The sequence below is a fragment of the Alligator mississippiensis genome, chromosome 1 (assembly GCF_030867095.1).
Source record: "Alligator mississippiensis isolate rAllMis1 chromosome 1, rAllMis1, whole genome shotgun sequence".
NCBI lineage: Eukaryota > Metazoa > Chordata > Crocodylia > Alligatoridae > Alligator > Alligator mississippiensis.
The window spans coordinates 328,505,123-328,522,027 of record NC_081824.1 but is presented as its reverse complement, the minus strand read 5'-3'; the positions used below and the strand labels follow the sequence as shown (position 1 = coordinate 328,522,027).

The window sequence follows — 16,905 nt, the reverse complement described above, 5'->3', positions numbered from 1 at the left end:
AGATATTTCTTTTATCTCAAGAAGAAAATAATGGTCTTCACTCAGAAGGAGAACATAGGGAATGCAGCTTTAGTGATTTTATAGTAAGCTTCCTCCTACTGTGTTTAAATGAAAATGATGTTACGCTGCATGGACCCAGACAGTGTCCCACTTCTTTAAGTAGGTGATCATGATTTGCTTGTTAAAATTAATTGCAGGTGAAGACAACATTTGCTCTTTAATATTTCAGGCTATGTCTCAAATTGGGTCATGGCATTTACTCTTAAGTTGCAGGCCAGTCTCTTTTAAGGCAGAGGAGGCCATCTTTTTTGGCAGGTGTGTCACAAATTAGCCCCTTACTTCCCCAGTGCCATCCTGTTCCCTTTCTCCTCCCATTTGTTCTACTCTCTGCCTGATATGCTATTCTGCTTTCTGCTTTCTTTCCATACTCCCTTCCCTATTTGGTGCCTTGTTTTCTGCTTCCTTCCCCATCTACTGCTGTGCTGCCTGTCCCTCCCTGATCTCCTGTGTACCACACATGCACAGGCTACCTGTGCCACAGGTTGGCCACTTCTAGTTTAAGGTATATTTTGAAAGAGGGCTGGAAGAGAACATAATTTCACTGAAAAATAATCACTCACTCCAATGTCTGTTTATTGTGAATGTGAATGTGATAGGGTGTTTATAGGTGAATGTGATTCAAGGTGCACTCATGCCATAGGGCAATTGATTGGCTATCATGCCTGGAATAAGTTTTCCAGCTTGACGATGGAAGAAGGGAGTGGGTGGAGAGTAGAAGTGAAATTGAAATTTCTGCTGCTGGATTCACACCCTGTTCATACCCAACAGCTGCTTGGTATATAACACCCTTCTACATACTTTAAACAGTAAACAGTCCTTTAAATAGGCTAAACACCTGTGGTTCATGTATTTATTTGAAATATAATTTCCTTGTCATTCCATGGCACAAACCCAAATTGTAGCTCATAATAGATGTCATTTACTACTTACTTTCTCAGAGTGTCCTTTGAGACATGTTTTATCACTAGTTTGATATTCTTGGAAATCTATACATGTGCTCTGGGGTGGACAGGGGGAGGTTTAATTAAAGTGCCCTGAGTGACGCGCTAATTAAGGCGCCCCAAGCGCTGCTCTGGGAGCCACTCTAAATGAAGCACCTGCGGCAATACATGTATTCAGTGTCCCTGCATTTCAAAATGGCAGTGGGGGGCACTTTAACTGAGCTGTAGTTAAAGCACCCCCACCGCCATTTTGAAACATGGGACCCTAAATACACATGACATGGAGGCTGCTGGAGCACACTAATTAGCACACTCCAGCAGACTCACAGCCGACTTGATTAATTGAGAATCTGCTTCGACGTGTCCTAATGCATGTGCTGGAGCAGGACTCTGTCACGTGTATAGGTGTCCCTTGTCTTTTTTATGTCTGCAGTCAGAAATCAGATCATTTGAAATGTCCTGTCTGAAGAATTGTGTTTTGGTGACATTTTTCCTTGTTAAGTATCTAAATATATAGCATCCTGGCTCATCTTTTTTAAAGAATAATTGAACCTAAATAGACATATTTATTTCCAAAAACAAAAGTGAGATGCTTTGTAGGTGTAAGAAGAGAGACAGGGTCTGGACAGATGTGTAAATTTGAACTTTTTGCTGTATTTCAGTTTCTTGTTTAGGTTTAAGTGGTGCTTCTTTGCATATTATTAGCTGGCTAGCTCAGCTAGGCAAATCTGTGTTTACAAAGGAATTAAGCTGATGTTGACCTGGATTAAATAAAATTTCTTACTAAGCTTTTGCATATATCACAGTGCTTAGCTCATAGTGTCTCTTGCTGAAAGAAGCAGAATCCAAACCAGCCACAGATTTCTTTTCTGAGTGTCATGCCTGCTCTTATTTTCCTGTTGACCTGAAGTCAAAATTCAAATACTTTAAACATCCAGTGATTGGTTAGAAACTTTTCTCTTTAAAAAAAAAAAAGAAATAATTTTACTTTCACCCAGGTTGCTTTTTCTCTTAAATAACTAACTATTGAAATTCTGCTTCAAAATAAACACAATGTATGCTCTGATGGAAGAGTAGCATAATGAGTTATTTCTTATTTCATTACAGCAGCATCTTCTTTCCCCTATCAAACATTTCAAGGAACAAAAATAAACAAAGCAGTGCTAGGATAGTATCTGCTCTTGGACTATTCTAAGCACAAGTTGGTGTTATTGTCCAAAATATAATGAATTTAGTATAAGAGAAACACTTTAAACCTGCTCATTCTCTGCTAGCCATTATGAACTTTAATACCATTTTTGGTCCCATGCCCCAGTTACAAAACATCTAAACATGCTGTCATTTTGAAGGACTTTGTTTTAAATCAAAGAAAATCTATTCTTTAAAAGTGATGGTATGAAAGCAGTTAGAGATAAATATTTCTGATATATCTATTGATATTTCATGGTTTTTTGTAGACAAGGACTCTGAACCTACAATTTGATCCTTATGGGAGGATGTCTACAATCCCCGTAGTGTCCCATTCATGCAGAGGTCCACCAGTGGGTTTCTGACTGAAGGATAAAGCCTCCTTACACAGAAAGGGTAACAAAACAACAGTCCACTCTGTTCCATTATAGCTCTCTGTCCAAGAACTAAACTAAAAGCATCCAGCAATTGCTACTTGAAAATTTGTAGTCTTATAAAACAGCAGTTCTCCTTCAGCATGCTGTTACAACCATAAGGTTCATTCTAGTGCATCGTTGGGGTGCTCCTGAGTTCTCTTGCTTTATTTTATTTGTAAAATTGCACAAGAGCAGTTAATTGTAAAAGACATCTCTGACTGTGAGCAGTATTAGAACTGTCTTTAGGAGGGATGCCCAAGGCTAGGGACAGACATTACACATAAACCGGTGTAAGTGATAAGAAACTAGTTGAAACCTGTAACAGAACAGATGTTCAGTGCACATAAACCAGTTTGAAAATGGCTGAAACCAGTTTGAGATAAATCTGTTTAAATGTCGTACCAGACTTAACTGATTTGGGTCAAACTTGTTTATGCAATGTCTGTCCCAGACCCCTTGCTGGTTTAAGTTAAACCAGACACCCCAGCATCCTCTCTGGGCTGGGCGGGGCTCTCTCCTCCACATAGGGTAGCCATCATAGACGACAGTCCAGTTGTCCTCTGTCCTCTTTTGATACAAAACCCAACGCCTTTATGTCCTCTATTTTTTCTTGAAGAGAAAAATAGAGGACATAAAGGCGTTGGGTTTTGTATCAAAAGAGGACAGAGTAGCAGAAAACTGGAATGCCCTCTATAATGGCCACCCTAGCTCCACAGCAGAGCTGACTCTGCCCCCTTGCTCCCTGGATGCAGCTCTGGTAGAGATTTGCAGGCTGCTCCCTCCTTTCCCCTCCACACTACCTGCTAAGCAGGAATTCCTCCCTCCCCTCTGCCTTGTAGAGAGGTGTCTGTGTATTAGCTAGCAGACCACCTCCTGGCTACAGTCTATGCTGTGACAGGCAGAATCAACAGGTAGCTGGTATGTCCCCTGTTGTTTTCTTAATGGGATGATAAACACTGAGTTAGGGGTGATAAATACTGTTATCAATTCCCTGATGGGCTAATCAGAGCATCCTGTTGGGCCCTGGCTGTGCACACCCTCAGCTCAGCACTGTGAAGCGAAGGGAGGGCGGCTCTAGTGCCCCCCGGCTTCTAGCCTGAGTCACTGCAGGCTTGTGCCTGCATTTCTGGAATGAAAAGGGAATGTCTATCCACTTCAAATCAGTTTAAGCTTTACAGGTTAGACTAACCTGCAAAGATTGAATCAATTCAGGCTCAGACTTTTTGAATGTATCTCTTGATCCACAGGAAAATTTCCAGCAGTTTTGAGCCATTGAAACATTTCTGATAGTTCATGCACTATTTTTAGCTTCATACTGTTCTATAGCACGTTTATTAGATACACATTTTTCAGTACTGTAACTTCAATATTTGTTTATATCTGGCTAGTCAATCAGATATAATTATTCAGTGTTACTGATGAGTGTATTAAATGTTTGTTTTTCCCCACCCAAATAATGCAAATATTCCCTAAAACTCTACAGTATTAGTAGCAAGCTGACATTTTGACTTGAGAAATATTAATAGAATGGGACCCACAGTACCAATGATTCAGTCATCTGTCAGCCTGATAAATGGATTAGTGTAAGAGGTGTTCCAGTGGGGAAATGTAGCCCATAGGGCTTCCAGCTAATTATATTTAAGTTGTTTAGTACTGCTGGGAAGCAGCATCCAGGCAATTACTGAAAGCTTTGATGCAATGTGCACCATTAGAGTGTGTGTTCAGAAACTCATTACCCTTTCATGCTTGTGCTGGATGGATTCTAGGAAGCTGACATGAAATAGAGAGGAGGAATCAATACCTGAAAAGACATTTTAGTTGTCTTCTGATTCATTTCCTGATTCAGCAGCTACTGGTCTGTAGTGTTTTATACAATTACTACATATGAGGGAAAACGTTGCTTAACTTCATTAGTTCCTGTCCATATAAAACAGTTTAGCGTGATGTGCATCAAAACAAAACAAGTTAAGCTCCAGAGAAGCCAAAGTTATAAAGGCCAGTGAGGGTCTAACTACTCCCAGATCCCTAGTGGGTATCAGCTGTCCAAAGTGCCCACCTTATCTGTATCTAGTAAGTTGATTGCATTCATTTCTTTCAAAGCCTGACCTTGCAATCAGTTATCCAATGCTTTGCAACTGCAGGATTATATTTCTTTAGTGTGTACTCTTTGTTACCTTTTAAGACATCTTGAAAAGTACAGCAAGGCAAAATACAACTGCCTCCCTGCTTCTCAGCATTATCTACGAGGAGTATTTTAAATGAGTTTTCACATGGCTGTCTTGGTTACCTTTTGCTTTCACGTGAAACTCGCATTAGTTACACTGATCTCACAGTTCCATCTGTTTTGTGTCCTGACTATCTGGGAAATGAGATCCATCTGACTGGACCACTCAGGGACTGGTGCAAAAGAGTTATGCATGCCAAAAGTTCTTCCCTTCAATTGAACATCTGGGCCACGTCCAGACGAGTGCAGCCATGCAGTATATGGCATCGCAAGCACGTCTGTGGTATCATATACTGCACATTTAGATGTTCTCCATGCAGCAGGGAGCGCTGCCTGTGTGTGTGCTGCTCCACATTTTTTTTCCGTAGGTTTTTTTACCCCTGGGTATGCAGGGGTCAATAAAACCCATGGGGGAAAAAAGCGGAGCAGCACACGCATGGGCAGCGCACACCGCTTAAAAATGGAGCCAGGCCACCCAGAGCCACACTGTGGCTGCTGGCCAGACTCTGCATGGCAGAATCACTGCTGTTGCAGCCCTGGGAGGTCCCCAGGATGCTAGGTAAGGCTGCTGGGGCCAGTCCAGTGCTGGCCACAGCCTCCCTTACCCCACCCACGGTAACCTGCTGCACGCCAAAGCGTGTGTGGCACAGGCATTCCCTGGGGACACAGTGCAAGGTGTGCTGCCTCTACTTGTTCCCAGGGAAATAAACATCTATGCTCGTCTGGATGCACGTGGGCAAGGGCAAGGTGCAAAGATCTCAGTGGACATTCTGCGGCTTACTGCTTCAAGGATGACACAGTCCAAAAGGCTTATCAACAAACACAAATGCATGGATTTAACGAAACTATTCTCTAAAATGATTTAATGCAATCATTGCCATCTCCACTTCCATTAGTTTGAGAGAGGGTAGTAAAGCAATGCATAGGGGTCCTTTTCTCAGGCCCTTGCTTGAGGTGAGATTAGTTGGTGGATGTGGGTTATTTTATATCTTTCTCTTTTTTTTAACATAATGTTCTTTTTATGCCTTTTGCCTAGACAGTATTTAAATGAAAAAGTAAATCTCATGAATGAATTGCACAAAATATGACAACGCTATGGATACTGAAGCTTATAATTTCACAGGCTTTCCTTGGCTTTTAGAGAAAGTATTCAAGAAAAAGGGAGGAAAAATTCCCATGAAAACAAAGGTTTTAAAGTTAGATGCACCCACACCTATGCCAGTCTGGTTTCTTGGCATTTTTCTGTGGACTTTGCAGAACATAGTAACACCAGATTTTTATTTTTTTGTCTCGTGGATCATAACAAATAATTCTGCCAGCTATATATAAAAAGGGACTGAAAAATTCGATGTAATATTGAGGCTGCATATTTTGGTTTTGTCAAGGTTTTGTTGATATTGTTTTGCCTATTAACCTCTTCTGGAAAAGGAAAATTGCATCCTCTCATGCTCTAATGAGCCTTTGGCTCAAAGTTGATTTTTATGATTTCTAGCTGAATCTGGCTACTTTTTGTCCTCTTCTTCCATGGATGTGACATAGACTATGTCTCAATAGTGCTACTCTTAGTCAAATTGACCTTTTAAACATTCATAAATGCATGATTTAATGTACTGATTGCTCAGGTGACAGGAACATGTATACCTGTGTAGTACATGGGCCAAAAAATTATTAATAAATCAAGTCATTAAAGGATGATTGAGTTTGATTTTCATGCTTGTAGGATAAATCGATTGAAAACTGGACTTTACTGTGCTGGGGTTTGTTAACAGGAACATTAAAAATTCCTCTGGATGTTGCTGTTGTACACTGGGCTGTATGTGCAAGTTGATTACTGCCTGAGTCCCAGAGGTGACTGCATTTTAGTGGGACCCATGTGATTGCATGTAAAATATTAAAAGAAATTAAAAAAATCTAACTTACTTTCCGCAACACGGCAGATGCTGGCAGATTTTGTCTTTTTGATTTATACACTTTTTAGAAATTGCTTCATATATTTTAAAAACATCTTTCAGACAAGATATCTTGGTTTTTATTTTGCAGGGTTCTGGCATGTTTATTGATGGCATGCTACACTTCACCACATATTCTGGTTTTTGTACAAGGATTATAGGTTATCCCCCAGGGATTGTTTGAAAAATATTAAAGCTGTTTATCATTTTGAAAGAATACAGAACATTCATCTCATGTATTAGGTAGACTGTGCTTCTTTTCTAGAGGCTGAAAGTTAAATCCCTCTGAGATGCTTCTGCAGTTTACAAGTAAGATGGTTTACTTAGTAAATCCAGGTGTAGAAGGAGTGCCCCAATTAATACAGTGGCTTGTGGAATGCTGTTAAGGAATTGTACTTAAATTCCAGAATTGTGCAGAATTCCAGCAAAACTGATAGCTGGCCTGCTTTGCCTAGCATATACTGGCTGGCTGGTCAAGCCACTTGAAGATGGTTTGGTTGGAATTGAATTTGGAATTGTTTAAACATAATACCATATTTATAAATAAATGTAGGCATATAGAGATGTTGTTAGGAGCCTATTGGGCTTTATCAAAGTACTATAGAGGGTTAGATGTCTAATTCTCATTGATTTTTAAACTGGGAGCTAAACACGTAACCTGTTTGAGTGCTTTTGTAAATCCTACTAATTACCAATTTGCATTATTAGGTATATATGAATGCCTTTTGTAAATGGGTCTTCTGATGCCTAAACTATGGTAGGCAAGATGTAAAGGGAGACTAAAGGTAGAGGTATAGTACAGTGGTTTTCAATATTTTTAGACTCAAGACACGCCCCAGAAAGTGTCAACTCACTCATTTTTTGACTGTGGAAGAATAATGAAACAATTCTTCTGTGGCAAAGAACTCAGACCATAGCAGGTCAGAATGTTTTTGACACACTGGATTCCCGGCTGAAATCTCTGGGTTTATCTTGTGAGTCCTGTATAGGTTTTTCCACACCTAACAGTGCTAATATTGTGAAGCACCCTTAAAGGATCTCATGGCACCCTAGGGTGCTGAAGCATTGTGGTTAAGAATCGCTGGTATAGTGATAAGCATACTAATCTTTCATCTCTGTGCAAGAAAGGTACTGCCAAAACTCAAACCTGGAGTGAATGAGTTTAACTTTATTGGTTACTAGATCAAAGGCTTACCCCACAATTTAGCACAAATAGAGATCTGTTACTCAGCCATATCCAGACTGTTAGCCTTTGATCAGAAAGTCAAGTTCAAATGGCAGAAGCAGATAGGCCTTTCAGTTGGCCAGGCAAATAATGAATTTTCAGTTATAATGAACTTTGTAAAGCTCTGGCAAATAAGCTAGACGTAAGCCTGTGACAATGATCCCTTTTAAAAAATCCCCTCCCCCAAAGTTTTTTGAACATAATGGACTGTCTTTTATCTTTACAAAGGCCACAGATTAGAAAAGAAAACCCACAGAAAATAAAATGTCTTCATAGCAACTTCTGCATGAAGTGTTTATAGCCAGTGATTCTTTATTGAGAATCATGTCCTTCTTTTCAGTTAAAGATTAGAGTTCCTGAATTAAATTCTGGCATCACTTAAATCCAAATAATGTTGCTAGTGACTTCAATGTGAACAATATATTATTCCTGGAGCTTTTTTTATTGTTGCAGTTGCTTTTTCCATGATCCAGCCATATTATATTATGCACATCATTTGAAATTTGGGGACTGTACTGGTTGACAGGCATGTGTGGTTCATGCAGTTTATGATGGCTGATTTTCACATTTTGAGTAGCATTGTAACATCTAACTTCAGACTATGGGCAACAGATATATAATAAAGAGAATGTTCAAGGTACATTAAAACTTTTTTGTTTATAGTTGTTTAAACACATTCATTTTAGATGGAGTACATGCAGCACAGGGCATAATAATGACATACAAGATACCTTTAAATGGGAAAAGAAAAGAAAAACTTTCAGGCTACTGTTACGTTAGCATATAAGTAGCAATGTCTAACTTTCATGTACTTTTAATCATTTTTTAAAGAGAAGATGCCAGTATGAGGCGATATGAAAAAGAATAGCTGTTTATATGCAAGATAGGTGGTTAGTGTACCAACTATTATTAGTTTACTATTTGTACTACAATAGTACTGAGATGCCTGGTAAGATTGGGATCTGAAGATATACTTACTAAGAAAGATTTCCTACTTCAAAGGATTTACCATCTATTTAGATAAAATTGACAAAAGGGTGGGAAAGAAATGACGTTTATTATTCCTGGTTTTATACTATGTTCCTTGTTGGGAACTATGACATGGGATGAAGTAGATAAAAGCTTACATTCTCTAATATCAATATGGAATATTGGGGAGTGGGGTTGTGTGCTTGATACTCTATAAACAAATACTCCGTGGAACACATCCGTTCTTTAAGAAAAAGACAAAATACATGCCACATATGTTAGTCACATTGTTTAAATGCACTACTGGAAAGGGTCCAGATATTATAGTGATTAGTCTTGTGTAAGAAAATATATAGAATACAGATTAAGTGATATACTCAAAATCACACAGAACATCTGTGGCAGTCATAGAATCATAGAAAATTAGGACTGGAAGGGACCTCAGGAGGTCATTTAGTCCAACCCCCTGCTTAAAGTGGGACAGTCCACAACTATATAATCCCAGCCATCTACCCAGGTCTTCAAAAACCTCCAAGGATGGAGATTTCCCCACCTCCCTGGGTAGCCTGTTACAGTGCTTTACTACCCTCCTAGTGAGGATATTTTTTCTAATATCTAACCTAAGCTTTCCTTGCTGCAACTTGAGACAATTGCTCCTTGTTCTGTCATCTGCCACCACTAAGAATGGTCTAGCTCCATCCTCTTTGGAACCAGCCTTCAGCTAGTTGAAAGCTGATATCAAATCCCCCCTCAGTCTTCTCTTCTCCAGAATAAATAAGATCCGTTCCCTTAGCCTCCCTTCGTAAGTCATGTGCTCCAGCCCCCTAACCATTTTATTCATGCCGCATCCAGATTGTTAGCATCTGATCAGAAAGTCAAATTCACATGGCAGATGAACATAGGCCTTTCAGATGGTCAGAGTTCCCCTGGACTCTCTCTAGTTTGTCTACCCTCTGTAGTGGGAAAATCCAAAACTGGACACAGTACTCCAGATGTGGCCTCTGGAGTCCAGAACTGATATCTTGTTAGTGCCTTCACCATAAGAATAGACTATAATCTCAGTCCATAAGAAATGTTCACATTCATGTAGTTTAAAGTCAGCAGACAATCATTACTAAAATATAACTGTTATTTTGGTGGAAGCATATCTTCTAGGACAGCATCATGTATTGATGTGAAGTCATCAAGAAATGGAGTAGCTATCTTTGTTAGTTTGTTCCACTGGCTAAATACCCAACCAGTTAAGCGTGTGATTTATTTTTTATTTGAATTTGTCTGGGTTCAGTTTCCAGATATTGGGTCTTCTCTTGTACTTCTCCACTTGATTAAGGAGCCCATCTCTACCTGGTATTGAGCTCTTCCAATATCTCCCTGTAAGACAGTTTCTTCAGCCTTCTAACATTTTCTGTGTTTGCTTGCTATACACTTTTCAACGTCCTTTTTAAAGTGAGGAGATCAGAACAGAATGTAGTAGTAGTTCAGTATCAGTTTCACCAAAGTCATATACAGAGGTTTTGGGGGGTTTTAAACCCTTCTTGCTCACGATTCCTCAAGGGTTGCATTTGTGCTTTTTGCAACATTAAATTAGATGAAGCATATTTTATTTTCACAAAGTAAGCTATGCATCAAATATTTTCTTCTTCCATAACCTTAGCTTTCAAACTCTCTATTGCATACTCTTAATACTGTTGCTTTGCCTGTGGTGAGATTATCAGTCTGGGCACCTATACATGTGCAGTGAGGGTGCTCCAACAGGCTGTGGTAATTATCACACTCCAGTAGACTCCAGCATCGTGTGTATCAGCATCCCTGCACTGAAAAATGATGGCAGGGGTGTTTTAACTAAAACTTGTTTGATGAGCTTTAGTTAAAGCAACCCCACTGCCATTTTTTCAATGCAGGAATACTGATACACGTGATACTCTAGGCACATTAATTAGAGTGGCTCTTGGAACCACTCTAATTAAATCATCCCCCACTCCCAGTGCACATCTGTAAACACCCTATGTGCTTGAGTAGCATACTCAATACGTGCTTTTCTCCAGAATCTAACAAAATAGACTAAGTTTGCTCAGAGTTTTACCAGTTATCTCAGTACTGGAAGATTAGACAATCTTAGATAGAGAAGACCTAGTCAGCTCCTGAAGCAGTGGTCCTCAACCTTTATAGACTCAGGATACCCCTCAGTATACTCAAGGCAGTCTTGCAAATTTCCAGCTCTTTGCCTTCATGTATTTTTTGGGGACTGTAGACAAATAATAGAGCAATTTTTCTGTTGCAGAGAACTCAGAAAGACCATAGCAAGTCAGAGTGGTTTTGATGCTATAGATTCCTGGGTTTATCTTGTGAATCAAATGTAAGTGTTTGCACACCTAACTGCTAATATCGCAAAGCACTCTGCAGTACTCATAAAAGGATCTTGCAGCGCCCAAGGGTGCTGCATCACCCTGGTTGAGAATCACTCTCCTGAGGGATCAAGGGAGTAGTATGCTTCTCCAAGGTGACTGGGTCTTCTCTATCCAACATTATATATAACTAAATGTTTGATTGCTACTCACGATTCATAGATGGCCATGGACATTCTCCAAATTGTGTTACCAAATAACATTAAGAAATTGTCTTGTAGATAATCTTTTTGATTTTATAATTCTATATTTGTAAATCAGATGAAGAAAAAGAGTTAACAGAACCTGGGTGCAAAAGGTGTTTGCAGAGCTAAAGAAAAATTAAGTTCTCTGGCCTTCTGTTAACTATTTTTGAATTATGACTGTTCTATCTGCTTTCACATCAATTTAAAAATGAATATGCTCCTGCCTTTGGATGCCAAAGATCGTTTGTGCTAAGACCAAAGTGTACTAGTCTGACCATGTATTACAGCACAAGCTCTATTTTTTCCCATTTTTCCCTATATGTTGCCTATAACATGGATCTTAGACTCTAACCCAGTGAAAACACACCTCAATTGACCTCTATGGGAGCCTCCCTTTGTGAAGTCAGTTTCCCTAAATAATATTATAGACAACAAACCACATTGGAGGGTGGAGCCAAAGTTAAGGATGCATAATTTGCATTATGACACAGTCTTTAGGTACATGCACAAATTCTATTTTTCCACTGTGCTTCTATCCCCTTCAGTGCACTGAATGGTAGGTGCTAGGTCTCCATGATCAATTACTTATATGGTAGGGGAATGGTAAGACTCAAATTTCTTGTGAGGAAAGCATAATTTGGTGGACATAGATTTTTCTCTCTGTTTCTTCCTAACTTGACTTCTTCTATCCCATTACCTGCAACTTGTTCCTATCTCATTTCTGGCCCTTACGCAGCATTGGCTCATTTTCCCAGTTGGCTCATTCTCTTCACCTACTCAGCTGAGCTGTTTGTACCTGCCACTTTAAGGGGCCAGAAGGCAGAAGCCGGCAGGTGCCTGATGAGCGCAGCCATTTTAGATTCAGGGCTGCCCAAATAAACAGGGTGTTTCGCTGCTGGGAGGCCAGGCAAAAACATCGCCTGGCTGCAGAGCTGCTGGTATCATCGGGAGGTAAGGGAGAAGCTGTAGGGGATGGTAAGGAGGCTCCTGGTCCTGGGCATGACCTAAAACTGCACCCTGTCAGGAATGGGTGCCCTGGTGGGGCTCTCAGTTGCACAGGAGCCCCCAGGAAATGCCAGGCCAGTTACCACCCCAGTGAAAGGTGGGTCAGGGCACCTTAACTCCTAGCCCCCACAACTGGGTGGGTTACTCCTTTTTGGAGGGTCTTGAAGGTGGACCCCAGAGTGTGAGGCCATAGACTCACAAACCTGTCTGACATTTCCCCTGACTGGTCAATGCTGAGGCTAGGACCAGAAGGGTCAAAGAGCCAAGGGGCCCACCACAAGGAATGCCCAAGAGCTGAGGGCCTGGGGTTCCAACTGGCCTGGAGGTGGGCCAGGGCTAGTAGCCCAAGGTCCCACCCCACCCGTGAGGGGGAAGCAGCTCAGGGAGCTATGTTGCTGAGAATGAAGGCAGATTAAGCCGCCAGAATGGAGGGATCTTAGAGGAATTCAACAGTAGGATTCTGGGGGCCAGTGAGGGGCTGGTGATTGTGAGAACTATGGATGCCATCTGTGAGGCTTGGGCTGCGGTGTAGGGGAGGATAGGAGCTGCAGATAGCACCCCTGGCATCGGGGCAAGAAAATGGGCAGCCTCCCGCTTTATTAACATCTATTTATTAATTATCATCAAGACATGCTGGGAGAGAAGTTGGGTGGTTAACCCAGAAACAGGTGGGCGAGCTACAGGGAAATCAGCCCCGAGAAGGCCTCCTGTTACAGTCACCTAGTCAGATTTCTCTCTTGCAGACTCCATACTGTTCCCAGTCTCTTTGATCATCCAGTTCCCTACCTCCCTACTCTTATTTTACTGCTTTCAGTCTGCTTCCCTCCCTCCCCACTCCTCTCCCCTCCCCCCAATCATGCTCTCTACTTTCACCAACTCCCAGTCCCAGTCGCTACATGGGCTGCACCTCCAACATCAGTTTTCTCTTCTTGTTTCAATCTGGCAGTCCAGCCACTGCCTAATCTTCCCCCATATTCCAGCTCTTTTTCCAATATATCTCCTCCTAGTAGGTACTCCACAAGTTCCCAGTCCCAGTTTCTGCCTCTGGCTCCTCAGCCTATTTCAGTTCCACACCCACCTTCTCCTCTCCTCCTCTCCATGCCCCCTCCCTCCCTTCATTTCCATTCAAAGCTCCTAACAACAGTCTCCTTTGCCCAGTCATTCTCATCCTCTAGCTACCAGTCTCAATCTCCCATCAATCGGGCTGTTTGTTCCAGTTGACTTCTCCAGCACTACTTTGCCATGCCCTAGGTCTAATAGGGTCTTATAATGGAAAGTGTTGGGTAACCTAAGTCATAGGTGGTTCTACCAGTCCTGTTTATAATAGCATCTTGCTCTTACATGGGCAGGCAAGGTTCTTTGAGTAGAACTGAGATCTTTTATTAGACCAACTGAGTAGTGATCTGATTCCTTGGAGTCTCAGACCAGCAGAGACTCCCTGTGCCTGAAGAATGGTGACTGCACCTGAAAGCTTGCCAATAACTTTTTTCCAGATACTCAGTTGGTCTAATAAAAAATATCACTTCTGCTCAAAGAGCCTTGCCTGCCTATGTCCATAGACCAACACGGCTACAACCAAAAACCCAGCAACATGGAAGATTGCTCTTACATGGCACAAGTGAAAAGATGAATGGCTTTTAAATGGCCTATCACTTTGCTAATAGTATTTAAAGAAAGCTATTGATAAAAGCTGATACAGTGCACCAACATTTGTTAGAAAACATAGTCTGACAAATTTATGAGTATAATTAGAATATAAGCTATTAAATATGTAACCACACAATATTTAAAAGGATTCAAGCTCAGCATGAGCCTTTGTCTATTTTTGTTTGGCTTTGTTTTGAGAGTTTTTGCAGGGAGATGGAGGGGACAAGATGAGTTAAAAATTAAATATCCCTGTAGAAGTATAGAATGTGTATCAGTCAGTTGTCCTATTATTGTCTCTAGACCAGAAACAGTGAAACTTAGCTTTTGTTGTATTGAAATTATAAATAAAGAAGGTACAGGTTTACTTTCTATTGATAATTTCAATATATAACATTCTTCCAATGTTCCAAAAAAGCATGGAAAGAAACACTATGATAATAAAATCCTTCAAATTCCTATTTAGAGTACCACACTGTATATTATTAACATCACAATTCATAGAGGTCTTAAACACAGTACCATTTGAACTTTCATAAGAGGAAACTAGAGGAGAAACAACCTCAACATGTTGGGGTGATATAAAATGAAATAAATTCAATCCTCTTACTGTTTGAGAGATACGTGGGATCATAGATGCCAAGTAGAAATAGTGTTGACTTTCACTCAATGCATCATTTTTTTTCATATCAAAGACCATTGGAACAATATAGAAAGCTTAAGTCTCCATTTCTTGCCCCTTGCATAATCATATTAGAAGACAGTGTGAAAGAATATTATTAATTAAGAAATTTAGTCTCCACTGAATACTTTTTATTATTTTATTATAGAAACCCAGCTGTAAATGGGTACCTGGTCATTTGGGCTGAGAAGCCACAAGTGTCTAGGCCTTGTGGGCATTTATACATATGCTTAGAGAGTGGGGAAGACGGGGCACTTTAGTCAGAGCACCGTGCTAATTAAAGCACCTGGAATATCACATGCATCTGCACTGAAAAAATGGCATTGAACCAGCTTTAGTTACCACACCCCGCCACCATTTTTCAGTGCGAGGACACTGATACACGTGACACTGGAGTCTGCTTCTGCGCAGTAATTACCACGTTCCTGCAGATTTAATTAACTGAGTCTGCTCTAACGTGCTGTAATTACAGCATGTTGGAGCAGCCTCACTGTGTGACTATAGAGACTTGGGTGCCTTAACTGTGCTAGCCTGCTAGGCCCTCTAGGTTTAGGTGGACCATTAAGTGTAAATCTCAGGTCATTGTACTATGAACTGAATCTTGAGTATTGTGTTCAAATGCAAACCTGGACTCTATAATCTAGATTAGAGGCTACTTGAGAAGGCTGTAGGAGGTACGTATTGGTTGGGTAGGTATGGAACACTGCCACACACGGTCCCGCGCTGCTACACAGGTGCCATCTGCCTGGCTAGACGTAGGGGCAGGAGAAGCTCATATGTAGCAGGTACTGCCACTCCACATTCAGCCGTGTGCCATCTCCCTCCCCCACCCCAGCTCCACATCCGGCCACCAGGGGTACACTGCTTTGTGTCTGGCCACCAGGAGTGCACTGATCCAAAAAAGTTGAAAACCCCTGATCTAGATGAGTTTTTAGTTTGTCACATAAGAACAGGTGCAAATGATTGATGACAATGAAGAATTTTGGGCACAGTCTAGTTTTCATCAAGGCACATTTTAGAGTCTTGATCTGTAAGTAATCTGGACATAGATTGAATAGCATGAGTCTTTGGATCTTGCCTTTATAATTTTTCTACCAGATCTTTTGCTAAGCCTCTCACTTTACTGGGTATTAAAAGTGATTGATGAACTGGAGAAGTCAAAGAGGAAAAGGGACAACGGCTCTTCTTCTGATGAGGCCATGCAACCATATTTAATTGGGTCATTTTGCTTCTCATTCCAGACCTCTTAACTGTTGGATGTGGTGATCTCCATGGTAACTCAAACCCCCAGACTCTTGACAGCAGCCTGCGACAAGCAGCATTCAACAGCTCAAAGATCTCACGAACAGGTAAGACAAAGTAATCCCTAAAATGGTCTTACTTTGGAGACATGATTCACCCATCCTCTTGCCTTTCAGATTTTTATCTGCTGGCCAAAGTCCTTATAACCACTAAAACATAACATAATAGCTTCTGCATGCTTTACACCAAGGCCTGTTGCCAGAATTTCACATTCATCATCATTCAAGGCTAGGAGAGTTCCACCCTTTCTGTAGTATTTGTTAAAGTGTCTGTAAATATTCTGGGCTGTTTTTTAAACTTTTTATAATTTTTTCTTTGTGAAAAATGCAAGGTATGAAAGTAAAGTAGTGCTGTATTACTCATAAAGAGGATTTTATGTTATAGTGAACATAAAAGTTATAGGAGGTCTTTCTTTACAGCTGAAGGAGCCTAAACCCAAACATGCAGTTTAGAGTTTTTTACAAAGTTTTTATACCTGTTACTGCTTTCTAGTTCTTTATAATAGGCTAGAACCTGCTGTGTCCACCTGGCTTCAAATACCCGCTCACGAGCTGCCTTAGCTCAAGCACCTGGGGGTAGGGATGGTGAGGGTTCATGTGACCACTGAGAGGGACCTCGATCACCCCGAAGAAGGCCCCTGAACTCACCTGCCATGACTCTGAGTGTATTTTCAGTGGAGGGGTCTTCTGTTGAAGGTCCCTCAGGGTCGG

General features: G+C 40.9%; 1 protein-coding gene across 3 annotated transcripts in view; it reads left to right on the top strand.

Moving 5' to 3' along the window:
• The window catches only part of TBL1X (transducin beta like 1 X-linked), a 321,636-nt gene that overhangs the window by 148,584 nt on the left and 156,147 nt on the right, over window positions 1-16,905 (top strand). For all 3 annotated transcript variants that reach the window (XM_019495106.2, XM_059720930.1, XM_006273491.4), the window contains one exon: window positions 16,135-16,242. The gene's annotated coding sequence lies outside the window, so the exon portion shown is untranslated. The remainder of the gene's footprint in view (window positions 1-16,134; window positions 16,243-16,905) is intronic.